Consider the following 16,547-nt stretch of genomic DNA (forward strand, 5'->3'; position numbering starts at 1 on the left):
TACGGAAGGATGGCATCCCACGTCTTGTGTTCGACGTCGACATACATGGCCAGCATGTCGGCGATGGTCTTGTTTAGCCGCTCGGTGAGGCCATTGGTCTGTGGGTGGTACGCTGTGGTCCGGCGGTGGTTTGTTTGGCTGTATCTCAGTATTGCCTGAGTTAGGTCAGCAGTAAACGCCGTACCTCTGTCGGTGATGAGGACCTCTGGGGCGCCATGACGCAGGAGGATGTTCTCAACAAAGAACCTTGCTACCTCGGCGGCACTGCCTCTGGGTAGGGCCCTTGTCTCGGCGTAGCGGGTGAGGTAGTCGGTAGCTACGACGATCCATTTGTTTCCGGTATTGGACGTCGGGAACGGCCCCAGTAAGTCCATCCCAATTTGCTGGAACGGCCGTTGAGGTGGCTCGATAGGCTGCAGAAGTCCGGCTGGCCTAGTCGGCGGTGTCTTGCGTCGCTGACAGTCCCGGCAGGTCTTGACGTAGCGAGTTACGTCGGCGACAAGGCGCGGCCAGTAGTAATTTTCCTGTATTCTTGCGAGCGTGCGAGAAACACCCAGGTGTCCAGACGTCGGGTCGTCATGCAGAGCCTGGAGGACTTCTGGTCGCAATGTCGAGGGCACTACGAGAAGGGAATCGGCTCGAAGCGGCGAGAAGTTCTTCTTAAGGAGAACACCGTTGCGCAAGAAAAACGACGTCAGTCCTCGCGTGAATACCTTGGGAACAACGGTGGTCCTGCCCTCGAGGTATTCCACAAGGCCCCCGAGTTCTGGGTCCGCTCGCTGTCGTTCGGCGAAGTCTTCGGCACTTATGGTTCCCAAGAAGCAGTCATCCTCCATATCGTCCTGCGGCGGTGGGTCGACGGGGGCGCGGGACAGGCAGTCAGCGTCGGAGTGTTTTCTTCCGGACTTGTAAACGACGGTTATGTCAAATTCTTGAAGTCGTAGGCTCCACCGTGCGAGGCGACCTGAAGGGTCCTTCAAGTTAGCTAGCCAACACAAGGCGTGGTGGTCGCTCACAACTTTGAAGGGCCGGCCGTAGATGTAGGGGCGAAACTTCGATGTAGCCCAGATGATGGCCAGGCACTCCTTTTCTGTTGTGGAGTAGTTGATTTCTGCCTTTGATAGCGACCGGCTAGCATAACTGATGACCCTTTCGAATCCGTCGGTCTTTTGCACAAGGACGGCGCCGAGTCCTACGCTGCTTGCGTCGGTGTGGATTTCCGTATCGGCGTATTCGTCGAAATGCGCAAGTATGGGAGGCGTCTGCAGGCGTCGTTTCAATTCTTGAAATGCTTGAACTTGCGACGTTTCCCACCTGAATTCGACGTCGGCCTTCGTGAGTTGCGGCAGTGGCTCGGCGATCCGTGAAAATTCCTTGACGAAACGTCTGTAATAGGCGCACAAGCCGAGAAAACGGCGTACGGCGTTCTTGTCGGTGGGCGTCGGGAAGTCAGCGATGGCAGCTGTCTTCCGCGGGTCCGGGCTAACACCGTCCTTGCTGATCACGTGACCCAAGAACAAGAGCTCCTCGTACGCGAAGCGGCACTTTTCAGGCTTCAAGGTGAGTCCGGAGGTCTTGATTGCTTGAAGTACAACTTCAAGGCGCCGAAGGTGTTCGTCGAAGTTTGAGGAAAACACAACGACGTCGTCCAAGTACACGAGGCACGTCTGCCACTTCAAGCCGGCCAGTACTGTGTCCATAACCCGTTGAAAAGTCGCAGGTGCCGAGCAAAGACCAAAGGGCATGACCTTGAACTCGAACAGGCCGTCTGGTGTTATAAAAGCAGTCTTTTCTCGGTCTCTCTCGTCGACTTGTTTCTTTATCGCGTCGCGCTCTCGAGTAGAAACTCTGTACGGGCTCTGACGGAGTGGTCTGGCGCTTTCCTCTGTTATGATGCGATGTTTTGCCACGGGAGTCTGCCTAATTCTTGACGACAACGAAAAGCAGTCCTTGTATTGCAAGAGCAGGTTTTGAGCTGTTCTTGTTTGTGCTTCTGAAGGCTGGGATTGATGTCGAAAGCTGGTTGCGGCGCTTTATTCGTCGGAGTAGGCTCGGGAGAATCGGTGAGGCCGAAAGCATTGCTGGCTTCTACGATTTCTTCGATGTAGGCGACGGTCGTGCCTTTGCTCACGTGCTTGTACTCGTTGCTGAAATTCGTGAGCATAACTGTTGCTTTCCCTGCCCGCAGCTCTGCTACTCCTCTTGCGACGCAAATCTTGCGGTTAATCAAGTGGTGCTGGTCGCCTTCAACAACGCCTTCGAGGTCTGCTGATTTCTGAGTGCCGACGGAAATGATGACGCTGGAGCGAGGGGGAATGGTGACCTAGTCTTCCAGCACATTCAAGGCGTGCTTTCTTGGCGGAGTGTGCGGCGGTAGTGCCTTTTCCGCGGACAGTGTTATTGACTTAGACCTCAGGTCGATGATTGCACCATGAAGGCCTAAGAAGTCCATACTGTAAAGGCGTTTATTGACGGCTGGATTGACGGCGACGATGCACGACAGTCACGACGAAGCGCAGACTCTCACGAGCACGAGGAGCTCTTCGTCTCCGAGAAGAGACGAAGAGGGCGACCCACTAGAAGGCGCTTGAGAGGACGGCCCATTACAACGTTCCAATGCTTCTCTACAATTACCCCGGGTACGAAAAGGGAGCCGTCCGGCGACCTAGCAGCTGGTCACTATGAGCGGGTCATGGTAGGGCTTGAGGCGCTCCACGTTGACAATGTCGCGCCCTCGACGGCGCATGTCGGAAGATGGGTCGATGGGTTCAATCGGGTAGTTGACCGGGGATGTGCATTCGACGACACGGTAGGGGCCTTCGTATTTGGGCAGGAGTTTCGACGAGAGGCCAGCTGCAGTGGTAGGGACCGAGAGCCACACGAGTGCTCCAGGTAGGAACGTGGGTGCAGAAGTGTTGGTCTCACCGCGGATGCTTTTCTGCCGCTCTTGGTCCTGCGTAGTAAAGGTCTTCGCAAGCTCGCGACACTCCTCAGCAAGTCTGGCTGTGGCAGAAATAGGCGCACACTCAGATCGATCCGGCTTGTATGGAAGGATTGTGTCGATTGTGTGCGACGGGTGCCTGCCGTACAATAGGAAAAATGGTGAGAAACCAGTGGTGCTTTGAGGGGCGGTATTGTAGGCGTAGGTGACGAAAGGTAGAATGGAATCCCAATTTGTGTGATCGGCGGCGACATACATCGAGAGCATGTCTCCGAGCGTGCGGTTAAAGCGTTCCGTGAGCCCATTCGTCTGCGGGTGGTAAGCAGTAGTTTTGCGGTGAACAACGTTGCACTCTTTGAGGATGGCTTCGACGACTTCCGACAGGAAGACACGGCCTCGATCGCTGAGCAGCTCCTGGGGTGGACCGTGGCGCAGCATGAACCGGCGGAGCAGAAAGGAGGCTACATCGCGCGCTGTAGCCGCTGGGAGGGCGGCAGTTTCGGCGTATCGCGTAAGGTGGTCTACAGCGACGATGGCCCAGCGGTTACCAGCCGAAGTCGGAGGGAGTGGCCCATACAAATCGATGCCAACGCGCCCAAACGGCCGGTCAGGGCAAGGTAAAGGCTGCAGACTTGCTGGTGACTGGTGCGTTGAAGTTTTGCGGCGCTGACAATCGATACAGGAGCGAACGAACTTCTGCACGTAGCGGTACATGCCTCGCCAAAAGTACCGTTGGCGAATGCGGTGGTATGTTTTCGATACCCCAGAGTGCGCACACTGCGGATCAGCGTGGAACGATTCGCATATTTCAGAACGCAGACTGCGGGGTATTACTAGTAGCCACTGGCGGCCGTCGGCGTTGTAATTGCGTCGGTGGAGGAGGTCATCGCGAATGGCGAAATGGTGGGCTTGACGACGCAACGCGCGAGTGGATGGTGTTGCCGAAGGATCAGTGAGCAAGTCTAGCAGTGAAGCGATCCATTGATCCTTGCGCTGTTCGGTAGCGACAGTGTGAACGTCGATGGAACAAACGGCATTGTGAGACATTGAGCTGTGGGTATTGTCGTCAGGCAAGGGGGAGCGCGAGAGTGCGTCGGCGTCAGCATGCTGGCGTCCGTTGCGGTACAGCACGCGGATATCGTAGTCCTGTAGGCGAAGTGCCCAGCGGGCGAGGCGGCCTGATGGATCCTTCAATGATGACAACCAGCAGAGTGCATGGTGGTCGGTGATGACATCAAATGGGCGACCATACAAATAAGGTCGGAACTTCGTAAGGGCCCAGATGATCGCCAGGCATTCCTTTTCGGTGACGGTGTAATTGGTCTCGGCTTTGGTGAGCGTACGACTTGCATATGCCACGACATATTCAGGGAACCCTGGTTTGCGCTGCGCAAGGACGGCGCCAAGGCCAACACCGCTGGCGTCTGTGTGTACCTCTGTAGGGGCCGTAGGGTCGTAGTGGCGTAGTATGGGAGGCGACGTCAACAGACGACGGAGCTTCGCGAAAGCGTCGTCGCACTCTGACGACCATGAATTGAGGGACCCGTTACTTCCGAGGAGCTTCGTCAGCGGCGATATGACAGTCGCGAAGTTTCGAATGAAGCGCCGGAAGTAGGAACACAGTCCTACGAAACTGCGCAGTTCTTTGACGGACGTAGGTTTGGGGAACTCGGTCACGGCCCGAAGCTTGGCTGGATCGGGAAGAATACCGTCCTTGGACACGACGTAACCGAGTATTGTCAGCTGCCGTGCTGCAAATCGGCACTTCTTTAGATTCAGTTGTAGACCGGCGTCGCTCAAACGCATCAAAACATGCCGCAGGCGTTGAAGATGCGTGGAGAAGTCCGGAGCGAAAACAACGACGTCGTCGAGGTAGCACAAGCATGTGTGCCATTTCAGGTTGCGCAGAACGGTATCCATCATGCGCTCAAAGGTGGCGGGCGCATTACACAACCCAAACGGCATGACGTTGAATTCGTACAAGCCGTCGGGCGTGACAAAGGCGGTCTTCGGTCGAGCGTCATCAGCCATGGGTACTTGCCAGTACCCTGAGCGCAAATCGAGAGATGAAAAGAATTCTGCTCCTTGCAGGCTGTCAATCGCGTCGTCTATTCGCGGTAGTGGATACACGTCCTTACGAGTGATCTTGTTGAGTCGTCGGTAGTCCACACAGAACCGCACAGAACCGTCCTTCTTCGCAACAAGAACGACAGGAGACGCCCAGGGGCTGTTAGAAGGTCGAATAACATCGCGTCGAAGCATGTCGTCGACTTGCTCGTTGATTACACGGCGTTCTGTGGGAGATACGCGATATGGACGTTGCCGCAGTGGCGGCTGGGCGCCAGTGTCGATGCGATGCGTAACGGCGGAAGTGCGGCCGAGAGAAGTTTGAGCGACATCGAAAGAAGAGCGAAATGCGTCCAATAGGCCCAGAAGCTGGGAGCGCTGGACCGGTGTAAGGTCGTCAGCAATGGAGGAACCAAAGACATCAACGGGTGATGAACCAGACGTCGAAAGAGCGCCGAGCGTACTGGAACTGTGGCAGTGCATTTCATCTGGTTCGTCCATAACTTGTGCGTCTTCGAGGGGTTCCACGCTGCCGAGACATTCCCCTCGGACCAACGTAACACTGTACGGAGATGGGTTGATAACAAAAATTGACGTACTGCCCTGAGTGACTTGCACGGTCGCGTAAGGCACCAGCATGCCTTTCCTCGTGCAAACACGGTCAGATGGCGAGAGAAGTGCAACGGTGTCGGAGAGACTGGCGCAGTACACTGACACCGCCGTCGACGAGTTTGCAGGCACCTTGGTGTCGTCTTTGACAAGTACCTTGCCCGCAGCCGATGGACTGTCTGCCGGCGCCAATTCAGAGAAGGGTGAGAGCTCTATTTCGGCTGGTGCGCAATGAATGACGGCGTCGTGGCGGGAGAGAAAATCCCATCCTAGGATGACGTCGTGAGAGCAGGCAGGAATTATGATCAATTCGACGGCGTACAGAGCATCCTGAATAATGACGCGAGCTGTGCACACCGTTGTTGGGTGAATACTTTGGGCGCTGGCTGTACGGAGGGAGAGCCCGGAAAGCGGCGTCGTCACTTTTCGCAGTAATCGGCTAAACTTGGCGTCCATAACGGATACGGCGGCTCCAGTGTCGATAAGGGCAGATGCGCGAACACTGTCCACAAATACGTCAATCACGTTCGAGGGGCTTCGCTGAGGGCTTTCGCAGTTCGATAGCGTCGCAGCCCTTGCCTCGTGGACTGCGACGACTAGTTTTCCTGGTCGCGTGAGCCTGAACGTGGCCGCATCGGCGACAGTGAGCGACGTCGTGGAGACGGTGAACGGCGTGTAGATGGTGCGGGGCGGGACGTCGGTGACATAGGCGGCGCTTGGTCATAATAAGGGCTGCTTGATGAGCTGGTCAGGGTTGATGCGACCCGAGGCGGCTGCACGCGATTGCAGTAGCGTGCGACGTGACCGGCGCAACCGCACGCAAAGCAAATGGGGCGGTTGTCGGAAGTGCGCCAGCGGTTCGCGGGTCCCATCCATGTCGCAGAACGGGATGGACGAGGCGGCTGCTGATATGAGTGCATTGTGGGCAGCAGTCGGGGCCTGGGGACGACGTCGGCGTATGTAGGCGGCACAGCCGCGTCGAAGGCCTGTGATCCGACGACGGCTTCGGCGTAACTCCGCGGGCCAGTCACAGGAATCGCTGGGGGCGGCCTGGCTACAGCTTGCGCGTAGCTTAGTGGTGCAGGCACTAGAGGCGGCTGGTGGTATTCGGGAATGACCTCCGCGATTTCTTGCTGAATCGCTCGGCGGAGAGGACGCAGAAGTGTAGTTGGCGGCTGGTCAACATGCTGCGGTGGAGTGAAAGCCAGTAGAGAGACCTGGCGGGCAATTTCCTCACGCACGAACGACTTGATTTCGGCGAGCAAGGTGGAGTGGTCAGGAATTGCCGACAAGCCTGCGAGATCAGCATCGCGTGATGGCGGTCGACGGGTCATCAAGCGCTGCCGGCGCAGCTCCTCGTAGCTTTGGCACAGGGTAATGACCTCTGCCACTGTGCGAGGGTTTTTGGCCAGCAGCATAGTGAAGGCATCGTCGTCGATGCCTTTCAGAATATTCCTGATTCTGTCAGACTCCGACATGCTCGCGTCGGCTTTCTTGCACAGGTCAAGGATGTCCTCGATGTAGCTCGTGAACGATTCCCCTGCCTGCTGAGCTCGTTCACGTAAGCGCTGTTCGGCTTGATGCTTACGAACGGCAGGGCGGCCAAACACGTTGACGATGGCGGTCTTGAAATCGGACCACGTCGGGAAATCGGATGCATGGTTGTTGTACCACATGCCTGCCACACCCGCGAGGTAGAAAACCAAGTTGGTCAGCTTGCCTGCTTCGTCCCATTTGTTGGGGACGCTCACACGCTCGTAGATCGCGAGCCAGTCCTCGACGTCGGTGCCATCCGCGCCGGTGAAGACAGGAGGGTCGCGGATACGGGGGACACCGGGACAAGCGGTCGGGGCAGGAGGCGGCGTTTGCAGAGCGGCGTCTTGCGGCATGGTAGATGGCACGGTACGGGATCGGAGCTCCAGGGGCATCGAATGGAGACCGAAGTTGTGGTGACGGTACAGCACCTCCACCACTTTGTAAAGGCGTTTATTGACGGCTGGATTGACGGCGACGATGCACGACAGTCACGACGAAGCGCAGACTCTCACGAGCACGAGGAGCTCTTCGTCTCCGAGAAGAGACGAAGAGGGCGACCCACTAGAAGGCGCTTGAGAGGACGGCCCATTACAACGTTCCAATGCTTCTCTACAATACCAAGGATGACATCTCTCGAGCAACGCGGCAGGATTACGAAGTTCGCGGGATAAATCCGGTTGTTAATGCTGAGTCTCGCTGTGCAGATTCCCTCTGGCGTTACGAGGTGACCTCCAGCTGTCCGGATTTCGGGGCCTTCCCAGGCTGTCCTAACTTTCTTCAGCTTCGTGGCGAACGGTCCACTGATGACAGAGTAGTCGGCTCCGGTGTCGACGAGGGCTGTGACGCTGTGGTCGTCGATAAGAACGTCGAGGTCGCTAGTTCGTCGTCTTGCGTTGCAGTTAGGTCGTGGCGTCGGGTCACGGCTACGTCGGTTTGTTCCGCTGCTTCCACGTTGCGTCGTCAGGTCTATTTCGGTCCGCGAGGCTTCGTCGTCAGGGCTCTGTCTGGTTCGCTTCGGGTCTTCAAGGTTTCGTCGTGGCGGCGTCGTCGGCGGCGGAGGATCTTCGATGTTTCGTCGTACAGCAACCGCACCTCCATCGGTTGCTGCCCTTAGTTTTCCGGATACGGGCTAGGCGACCGGCCCCGGAATGGGCCAGTATACTGGCGGCGTTGGGGAGAGGCGTAGCGGCCTGGCGACGGCGATCGGGAAGGTCCTCGGGGGGTCCACTGCGCTCCTGCCAGATAGTCGGCGATGTCACGTGGTCGTTCACCCTGCTGTGGACGCGGCGCGTCGATGGCGAACCCGCGCAGTCCCATCCGTCGATACTGGCAGCGGCGGTAGGTGTGGCCGGCTTCTCCGCAGTGGTAGCAGAGTGGACGATGGTCGGGGGCGCGCCAAACGTCGGTCTTCCTCGGCGTGTGTCGCTGGCCGGTTGGCGGGCGGTATGGCGTCGGTGGTGGCGGCGGTGGTGCCTGGCGGCGGAACTGCTGGGGCGGCGCGGCGTCTTGACGCGGGCGAGGAGGGGGGCGTTGCGCCGGGCTGCAGCAGCATAACTCATTGCTTGAAGCTGCGGCGGTGCCGGCTGAGGAACACCCAGTGACTCTTTGATTTCCTCGCGGACAATGTCGGCGATCGAATCCACTTGAGGCTGCGGCGAAGGTAACAGCTTGCGCAACTCCTCCCGCACGATCGCTCGGGTGGTTTCGCGCAAGTCGTCGGTGGCTAGTGAGTGCACTTCGGAATAGGTTGCAGACAGCGGCGAGCGGTTGTACTGTTTCGTCCGCATGTCCAGTGTCTTTTCAATAGTCGTAGCCTCGGTGAGGAATTCGGCGACCGTCGTGGGCGGGTTGCGGACAAGTCCCGCGAAAAGTTCTTGTTTGACACCCCGCATGAGCAGGCGAACTTTTTTGTCTTCCACCATCGCAGCGTCGGCATGACGGAAAAGTCGAGTCATCTCTTCCGTGAAGATGGTGACGTTTTCGTTTGGCAGCTGCACCCGGGTCTCCAGCAAAGAAGCGGCTCTTTCCCTGCGGACGACGCTTGTGAACGTGTGCAGGAATGCGCTGCGGAAAAGATCCCAGGTCTGCAGTGAGGACTCCCGATTCTCGAACCAGGTTCTGGCCGCGTCTTCGAGGTAGAAGTACACGTGACGCAGCTTGTCTTCATTGGTCCAGTTGTTAAAGATGGCGACACGGTCGTATGTTTCAAGCCAGGTTTCCGGGTCTTCAAACGACGATCCGCGGAAGGTTGGCGGCTCCTTGGGATGCCGAAGAAGGATCGGCGCAGGCTGCACGGGGTCGGTCATCGTCGCTGCGGTCGATGTTGAGATCTGCGGCTGTCTGTCTTTTTCGGGAAGGAGCCCGTGCTCTGGCGGCAGTCCCTTCTGCCTGCGGCTTGTTCGACGATCCGGGTTCTCCTTGCCGTCGTCCTCGTCGCGGCTTGGGCTTGGGTCAGCACTTCGCGGGGGCGTCCGGATCATGGAAGAAGCAGCACCTCCACCAGATGTCACGTGGTCGTGACGTCGACGAAGGCAGCAGTCAGCAAGTCGAGATGAAACTCTTTATTAGGCCGAACTTGTGGCCAAGAAACTGAAAGCTACAGCAGTACACTGATAGCGGCGGACAGAGCGTCGACCGTCGATCAACTGACAAGCGGTCAAGCGCGTCGGCTTTTATACAGGCGCTATGGAACTTTCCAGCAATATCGCTGGTGGCGGCGTTATCTCTCGACAAAGCTGGAACATTCGCGTGCGGCATGCAATCTTAACAAAACGATCTACTAAAATCGTGAAGCTTCTCGAACACTGCTTCACGACCAGCGTCGAGCGTTGATAACCGTCCTTGCTCTTCAAACTCGAACACATCAAAATAAAAGAAGCGGGCGTGGCAATATAAAGACTGCCAACTATAACAAACGGTGTGTAACAAACGGTGTGTCTAAATTTCTCTCCCACGCAAAGTGTCTCAAAGTTTCCAATGTATATTTTCGTTGTTCCTCGGTTGTTACCGACTCTGAATCGCTTGTGGCGCATTCCCATATACGCTGACGGTGATGATGCTCGCGGGATGATTGGCACTTACCTACTCAGGGAGATCGGCCAAAAATGAAGAATCATTTTTAATGAATCCCACTTTTAGCATTAACCATGCTGCGTAAGCGTAACCTCCCACAGGACCAAAAATCGTTATGCCAGGAGGAAATAATGTAAAATTATCAGCGGTTGATGTATCGATATCCTGAGCCGTGGTATGAGCGCGCGTATGCGCCTCACCCTCACGTGACTGGTGGAATAGGCTTCATGGCATACGTGAGAGGCATATGCCATGTTATTAATGCGCTTCGTCATTCGAGGAATGCATTTTTAACGCGATAGCAGGTTGTGTCGCAGAAAAATTCCGTGATCTAAAAATCCCAATAGATGGAAAGAATAAAATGGGTGCTCGAACCGGAATTGAACGAACACATTCTATGTGGCAGTCAAGTATTCTACCAGTGCTTGTAAGTGCTTCGGGAAGATATCCTTCAGGCGCCATGTCGGTCGAGGAGTCACGTTAGCAGATTTGCATATATTGCTCGACAGAAGCGCAGCATCACACTAGGCGTCACACCATCTGAACTGCGTAACGATTCGGTGGTTTCAATTGTCCACCCATCACAAAGGGTGTAGCCATAATTCATCATCAACAACTACATCAACAAAGCGTGCAGCCACGTAGGTGCGCATATTAGCTTATGTAGACGCGTAGTGGGTACTTCGCTGCTTAGACAATTTCTTGTCCTGGTCCAACACAAGGAGACCGCGCCTTGGTGGAGGATATTTCTCGTCCACACCCTGATGAAGCCTGGTGATGACCTCTGCCCCTTGAAATGCGGCGCGCCTGCCATTAACATGTGAGAGACAGTCGTGCTAGGTGGTTTCCGTTGTAATCATAAGTACTTTTTCGCTGCTAATGGAAACATTACGCACAATAATAATGAAAATTTCTTCGTCCCTACTTAAAATATTGCGTTTGGCTGCGCATTGATGTCGGAATCATTGCTGGATTGGGCAGTCTCCCACCGAAAACCAGCGACACGGACATGTGTCGGTATGGGAAATCACCTAACTGAACAACATGAAATGTTCTTGACGTCACGAAAATGAGCAAATGCGATTGGATAGTGCGTTTGTGTAAATTATCTCTGGGTTGGAGAGCGACGGCTGTGGGTGGAGCTTACATCCATTCTTCTGGACAAACAAAGCAAGCGTCACTCTTCAAAAACTATTTCAGTGCTACAGTAACATTTGTTACTGATTGAAATGCGTTGTCTGACTATGATGCAATGCCTCAAGCGTTGAAAAACTTTTCGAACGTGCATATGAGTTGTTTTTGCCGCTACTATTTCGCTAACCATGACTTTTCCACATCGCTAGCCCTTGGTATCTTGTGTCTGTACGGCGCATTGTTTATTAAACTGATTTCTAGGGGTGTGCGAATATCAAATTTTTCGAATACGAATCGAGTACGAATATCCAATTTCGAATATCGAATATCAAAGGAAAAATGCCTCCACAGTAGCAATATTTTATTTAACATGTAGCTATTTGAAAAAAAAAAAACATTAACAGCCTGACTGGTAACACAACATGCACTGCTATATCCCCAGAACACAATGTCCAGACTAGCACAATGCACATCACAACACAAGCAAATATACGGCACAATGAAAGTAATGACTACATGTTATCATGAAGAAATATGAGTTGCTCCACATGATCAGGCAGCAGGCGCTCCCTTGTAACAGAGACACCCCCCCCCCTGCCACTGAAAAGGCACGCTCGCTTGGAACAGAAATCCTACAGTCCGCCACCAGTCCCGTGGGTCACTGTCTTTCTTCAGAAGTGGTCCCGCATAGTGAATGAGTGGTAGTGCGGTACGTTACGGCCTCATAGTATTGAAAATGTACGGTTACATGATCGCCAACAGCGCTGCACGTCGGAGATGCACCAGCAATAAATCATACGTATTGGGGCGCTCGTCGCAGGCAGATATCGTGCCTCCGTGTACTTACGATGTTTATCGCTCCTCTCGGCAACGCTTTTGTAATACAAAAGCAGCAGAAATGTGGAAGACGAGTTATTTTATATATGATAATCGAATCGCATGTTCGAATATTTCGAATATTCGGAGTTATCGAATATTCGAAACTTTTCGAATACATGATTTTCGAATACGAATATTTGGAATGTAATATTCGACGAATATTCGAAACTTTCGAATATTCGCACACCCCTACTGATTTCTTATTCTGCTATGATGTCCATTTTTTTTAAAATGCGAATGCATTTCTTAGTCGGGGCATGTCAGGCGTCTGTCGGTGTCCGCGCGCCGGCAGGTGCTATCTCTCCGCTCTCACTCCCTCTCCCATAGCAACAGCTGCTGTCGCGCGCGCTTATCCTCGCCCCTAGCAACCGGAGCAGGTGGTGCGGGCGGAGTAGCGGAGAGTGAGTGGAGAGGAGGAGCGCGCTCTGGCTTGTGAGGGCGCTCGCATCGCGGGAGCTCGGCGGAGCTCCCGCGTGTGTGGAGAGAGTGTAGGAGAGGGTAAGTGCAGTGCTTCGCCGCTCCTTCTCTCGCCGTTCGCTCTCTCTCCTCCCTGCGCCCCACTCTCCCGTCCGCTCGCTCGCACGTATATATAAATGGAGTGAAGCGATTACTACGCCGTGTACTCTCGGCGCAAGAAATGCATTCGCATTTCCTCACGATTCCCTTCGGGGAGGTGGAGGCATTTTTTTAGTTGTTCTTCGTATTGTACCCATGTATGTTAATTTTTTGTTTTCCACTCTGGAACGGCCATTGATTGCTCTAGCAGAATGAATGAATGAATGAATGAATGAATGAATGAATGAATGAATGAATGAATGAAGTCTCATTTTGGTATTTCTGGCTGGTACCTTATTTATTTCTTATTTTACCAAAGCTCTAGCCGCGACTGTAATATAGTTTTTTTTAATAGAATAGATTAAAAAATGCCGGTGATCCCCCGAGCACGATTACTCGAAGCGGCGCGAATTGCTCGCACGAAAAGTCGAAATATCGACTCTACTTATTGACTAAAATTGAATTCGTTAGCTTCCTAATTAATTAATTTAGGTACATATTGCAATGACGAGGTGACGAATTAGCCGATTACTTACTGAGTTGTCTCGTGCATGTCTCTGCCGCTTGGAGTAATTAATTGAGCTCAGTCATTAAATTATGATATCTGTCGCAGGAGATTTTTAATTCCGTATTGTCCACAAAAAACACCCGGTATAGGTCTTGTCATTAGGAAAGAAAGCTATTGTACACCTTCGCGTCGGTTTGATAAGTGCAAGCATTTTCCCATTAAAAAATATATTGCGAATGTAGCGTTAAATGCATAAACTAAGAATATTCATTCGCTTTCACGCTTCATTTTATCTCACCCTTTTTCATTTCATATCAGTCAGCTCTTCAGTCAGTTCTAGGTCTCGGGTTCGTTGCCAGCCACGCGGGGGAATGCGTTTCAATGGGGGGCGGGGGGGGGGGGGCAAACGGCGAAAAGCGCGAGGTGCGAAATAATCGGCAGTACTTTTTATATACGCGGCGTAACAATATAATCATCATGTGTTACGGAAGTTACGGCACGTACATTTAAAGCACAAAATGTATGGCGTTTTCCACAGGTCGATTTGGAGCAGATTTCTCGCTACGCGGAGGCGGATCCGTTTCGCGTGTTATCTACCAAGATGGGCAACTACATGTAACAAAGAGAGAGAGAGAGAGAGAGGAGGGGGGAGAACGAGGGGGGTGTGGTTAAATAGAACAAGAAAAGCTCTGCATAAGCGTACAAAATCCAAAATCCAATACATAACTTTACCGAAAAGCACTTAAAGGGACACTAAAGAGAAACAATCAATCGGTTTAGATTGATATGTTGTACTTTGAGAACTATAATGTCGTTATTTCACCATCATAGGTGTTTAATAAAGGAGAAAATGAAGTTCAATGTTTCATTTTTAAATTCCGCGCCAATATCTCCACGCGTAACGTCACGGATTTCAAAGTGTACTTATCGTGTTGGCTCAACAAAATTTCCTCAAACTTGGCATGTTAACTCTATGGCCCCTTCAGAGGACAGTGCACTTCATTTTTACCGTTTAGGAACTACGTAGGCCCTAGTAGGCGCCGTCAAAATATGTGACGTCACGGCGAATGGTGCGGAAACTTCAAGGTGGCGTCGCCACCCAAATTTTCTTTGTGCGCGATGTCTCGCTTACTAAGCGTCTTCTCGCAGCATGCGTGGTGTTTTTGGTATCGTGAAAGAGTAGTTTGCTAATACGAGAAAAATCGTTTTGCTCTTTAGTGTACGACACGTCTCATCCGTGACGCGTTCCCCGTGCGCTTTTGTACGTAAACTACGCCACAATGCAACTGTATGAAAATGTACACCAAATGGCACTTGTTGAACGTTTAGGCCGCAGCTGCCGTGTTGTCAGGATGGCCGAGCGGTCTAAGGCGCCAGACTCAAGGTTTGACACCTTTCCTCTGATAGGGGACTCGAGGCTTCTGGTCCACAAATGTGGGCGTGGGTTCGAATCCCACTTCTGACACAATTTTTTCTTCATTACTCTGCCAAACGTTCCCGTGCGATCTTCGCTAACCTGAAACTAATAACCATTCGGCGTACTCGAAACGACAAGGGCCGAGGTTCGAATCCGGGCTGTGTACATTGCGTTTAAAACTTTGTCATCATTGTTTTTATTTGTTTATTTATTTTGCTGCGTCGAGAGCTTACAGAATTGTTACATATATACCACTCTGTAAATCCCCATGTGCGCACACATATGCATACAGTGCTGCAAAAAAAATTATGTCGGGGTTAAACATACATACATACATACATACATACATACATACATACATACATACATACATACATACATACATACATACATACATACATACATACATACATACATACATACATACATACATACATACATACATACATCGACAATCAAGATAGACAACCAAATATGACAGAGCAAGAAAGAACAAGCGATCACACACACACACATGCACACACTTATCCCTTTTGTGCGGAACAAAATTTGGCACGATATCATGTTTCGCACAAAAATAGACTGCACCTGTGTAGTCACTTTAACTCGATCAATGCATATATATTGACATCTGCGATATCCTGCCAATGTGCTTTTGTTCATAGCGTACGCGGCAACTGTACGCTACGTTCTTCGACACCGGTGACAAACGACCCCTGCCTTTGCCTCAACGCTAGGAGGCGGTTGGACGTGTTGTCAGGATGGCCGAGCGGTCTAAGGCGCCAGACTCAAGGTTCGACACCTTTCCTCTGATAGAGGACTCGAGGCTTCTGGTCCACGAATGTGGGCGTGGGTTCGAATCCCACTTCTGACACAACTTTTTTTTTTGTCATTTAATTATTTTACAAATGTTCTCGTGCAACTGTCGCTAGCATAAAAAAATTTCCACTCTGCGCAAAACAACTTCGTAAGTTCGAATCCGGCTGTTCACATTACAGTTTTTTTTTTTCCAGCATCGACAGCTCATTCTTTTCTTTTCTTCTTTTTTTTTTTTCGATAAGCTTCTGAGGTGCACAAAGACAGGTATCCTGAATTTCAGACTTTCGCGTGTAACACAAAAACGAAATTTAAGAACGTCGTCGAAAAAATACATTGGTGTCGCTTCTTGTTGTGGATAAAGTGAGCACTTCCTTTCTATTGTTCTTTTTTTTAACTTTTCTATCTAGTAAAAGTACAATTCGCAAACATTCCTTGGCCGAACAGTCTCGTCTTCGTGCCTCATTAAGGGCCACATTTGTGCAAACTACAGTGTAGTGCAAACCAACATCCGAGGTCAGCCCGCCGACGTCCTCTGCTCGGCGCGGTCTCAGTCAACCGCGGCAGCTGTTTCGTTAGTTGAAGACAGGCGGCGCCACCAACCCGGCCAACCCGCTAGCGTAGCGAGGCAAGGGAGGTGAGCGAGGGTCAAGTGAGCGAGGCGAATGCTGGCGAATGACCCTAGCAGCTAAGCAGCTGGCTGTCTGCCGCAGCAAGAATGCACTAAACACCGCAGCTATATTCTAGGCACTATATACTCCTGCTGGAGCCTGTGGGGGTTTTGTGAATAAATAAATAAATAAATACCGCAGCTTAGCGCGTTCCCATCGAGCGCCTGTTGCCACCTTTATTTCGTTCGAGAGCGAGCTGTAAGATCCGTAATATAATGAAAATCCGCAAAGATGAGGCTACTACACGTTGTTTACCGGACTTGAGCACATGCCAGACTCGGGTCAGTTGCGCGGGCATCGTGGTTACGGGGATTCAGGGCCTCTACCCCAACTGAAAATGAA

General features: G+C 52.5%; 2 non-coding genes across 2 annotated transcripts; both read left to right on the forward strand.

The window, feature by feature from the left end:
• Window positions 1-14,647: 14,647 nt before the first annotated feature.
• On the forward strand, window positions 14,648-14,766 carry Trnal-caa (transfer RNA leucine (anticodon CAA)). The gene is made up of 2 exons: window positions 14,648-14,685; window positions 14,721-14,766. It is a non-coding gene; the product is annotated as a tRNA-Leu (tRNA).
• Window positions 14,767-15,473: 707 nt separating this feature from the next.
• On the forward strand, window positions 15,474-15,592 carry Trnal-caa (transfer RNA leucine (anticodon CAA)). The gene is made up of 2 exons: window positions 15,474-15,511; window positions 15,547-15,592. It is a non-coding gene; the product is annotated as a tRNA-Leu (tRNA).
• Window positions 15,593-16,547: the final 955 nt, after the last annotated feature.

The sequence above is a fragment of the Rhipicephalus sanguineus genome, chromosome 2, assembly GCF_013339695.2.
Source record: "Rhipicephalus sanguineus isolate Rsan-2018 chromosome 2, BIME_Rsan_1.4, whole genome shotgun sequence".
NCBI lineage: Eukaryota > Metazoa > Arthropoda > Arachnida > Ixodida > Ixodidae > Rhipicephalus > Rhipicephalus sanguineus.